The 2,545-nt window shown below is 42.8% G+C and overlaps 1 long non-coding RNA gene across 1 annotated transcript; it reads right to left on the bottom strand.

Annotated features, from left to right (window-relative positions):
* Positions 1-249: 249 nt before the first annotated feature.
* Positions 250-2,340, bottom strand: LOC148050838 (uncharacterized). The gene is made up of 3 exons (XR_015700717.1): positions 2,226-2,340; positions 1,901-1,957; positions 250-707 (listed from the first exon to the last, which is right to left on the bottom strand). It is a non-coding gene; the product is annotated as an uncharacterized LOC148050838 (long non-coding RNA).
* Positions 2,341-2,545: the final 205 nt, after the last annotated feature.

A 2,545-nucleotide genomic window follows, 5' to 3' on the forward strand; every position in this document is an offset into this window, starting at 1 on the left:
ATACCATGGTGTCTTTGGCTGAATTTCAGGATTTTCATAGGAATGGGCTAGTTAAACCTTTAAACTCCCACGTTACACACACACACACACAAAAAGTAAGCCACTTTTTTCTTCCCATCAGTAATTATATTTAATAGAAATAGTCATGTAGTGACTTTATCATATTTAATGTTTATAGTGGCAATTCAATATTAATTGCAGGTAGATTCACGTTTACAAGTTGAAGAAACTGCAGGAAAGCCCGTTAATTTTTCCTTATTTTTCAAATACTTTTCCAGAGTCTCACTTTCACACTTGTTTTACTTGTAACCTATTCAATTTCAAAACCTAGTGATTCCCATACAAGATAGCATAGTCTTCATAAATTATCAACAGTCACTTCACAGACATTGGGAACCACAGTTGGGTGACTTGGCTGGCATCGGGATGGCATGGAGGGAAGACTTGGAAATATGGTGATACAGAAAACTAAGAGTGAGATGGGAGGGAGATCAATACCAGGAGAGTACACACCGCGCACTGTTGTATTTCTTGAGTATCACTTTCCAACTCTGTCATTAGGGGAAAAAAATCCCTTGTATTAAATGTTCTTTCCTGCTGCAGGGGCAGAGCATGCCTGTTGGAGAGCAGGAACACTGGTGGGTTTGGCAGCCCCACGATGGCACCAGAAGCAGCAGTGAGACGCTGGAGCTGGAGGTATGTCCCCTCTGTGGAAAAGAAACTCACAGGACAAATTCATTACATACATTTTATGTGGACGAACCAGAGCTGTCTGCAGTCTGGGAGCAGATCGGAGCAGACTGTGAGTGGCTGTGGTCCACTGACAAAACAACAACCGAAATATTGTTCAAACAGAAAAGTGACTGCATTTACTCTCTCTCCTGTTGAAGGCAGTTTTTCTGTTGGCTGCAGAAGGAGTTTGACTGAGCCCTGAACATGTAGACCAAAACTAAATCATAACCAGAGCCTGTCTGAAATCCTGTCTGCCAGCAAGCACAACAGAAACTATGTCTGTCCAAGCGCTGCTGCCGCTGAGTTAAGATGTATCGTAACAATGAGCTGCCTCGCTAATTCTATCTGAACACGGGAGACTTGGCTGCCTGCTTGTGACTGCATGTAACCTTTTCAAAAGCAACCAAATATCTTAGGAGCCTGAATCTCATTGAAAGTCAGATAGCTGAAGGGTGACTAACATAAACAACAGTCTAAATGCAGTGAGATTGCCTGGAATGGTCTCATAAATCTCAGAGCTCTCCTTCTACCCAAGTTTTGGCAGTTATACTCTGTGTAAGTTGCATAGTGGCTGGCTGAGCGTTAAACAGTGTTTAGTTGGCCAAATCTGGCTGATTTTTAGACAGGCCAGTGGCAGCTAATTTTTTTCAGCCTCCCATCGCCCCTCCCCACCCATGCCTGTTGATCTTCTCTAGGACTTTGCACTGGCCACACGATGTTGGTCTGTAGGTGTGTGGTGCTGCACGTATGCACCACGTGCTACCCGAGGTGGCGGTGAGTGTGCGTAGAGTGTTCTCACAAAGTGTGCAGCATGCCAGCTCTCTTTAGTTCAGTGAGGACTGGAGGGTTTTTTTCCCTGTGGATCTTTTACATGCAAGTCAGGCTTCACATAGCCCACAGTCAAAAAAAAAAAAAAAAAAAAAAGAAATCCTCCACTACAGAGACAAATAGCAACATGTGGCTGGAAGATAACAGAAACGTACATGCAAGTGCAAAAATTAAATATGGAAATATGAAAATGAAGGATTTTTTTTTTTTTTCAAAGCAAAAGAATTGATTCACTTGTCATTGCTGGAAATTACATGGGGCTTTATATCCTTAGCAGCCCATCTCAGAAAAACAAAATAGAAAAAAAAATGACCATAAATAAGAAGCACCATCACAGTACCCTGTTTTTTTGGTTGGCCTTGGCAGTGGGAGGCTTTTGCAAAACTTTGCAGCTGGCCTGAAAAACAACAACAAAAAAAAGATAAAGGCAAAAGAGCACATTAGAACAAAGTGTGCAGAATGCAGATGTGCAGTCTTCCTGCCTTCCCCACTCTGTCTCTAGTCTTGCTGCAATGTCACACCTTCCTGAGAAACACTGGATTTATTTTAAAAGACAGTTTCTTCATTTTCCACTGTCATTTTCCACAGCTCCTCCCTCCCTCCGTGTCCCTTCTCCCTGACTGTAGCCCACACCTTTGCAGGATATTTAATGTAAAAATGATTACCTCGGCTTCTTGCAGGCTCTGCCCCTGCTCTGTGGTGGTTTAAACAAGCTGCCTGGTTGCTGCAAAAAAATCACAGTGCTCAGCAACGAGGCTGGTTGTCTCTGAGCCATATCACGCTGGAGTTTGCAGTTAAGAGCTGCCTCCAGGAGCAGCAGAGCGATAGAGGTACAGACTCAAGTGTTGAAGATGCAGACTGCTGGGATCACTCTATTCCTTCTCCTGTTAATGAGTCAGTCTGTATTTACAGAGGAATAAAGTAAAAAAACACCCATGATCCTGTAATTTTCGTTAGTCCATGAGAAATAAAGTTATTGAAGTAT

The sequence above is a fragment of the Nipponia nippon genome, unplaced genomic scaffold (assembly GCF_047370975.1).
Source record: "Nipponia nippon isolate SJK-2023a ecotype South Korea unplaced genomic scaffold, ASM4737097v1 scaffold_7, whole genome shotgun sequence".
Taxonomy (NCBI): Eukaryota; Metazoa; Chordata; class Aves; order Pelecaniformes; family Threskiornithidae; genus Nipponia; species Nipponia nippon.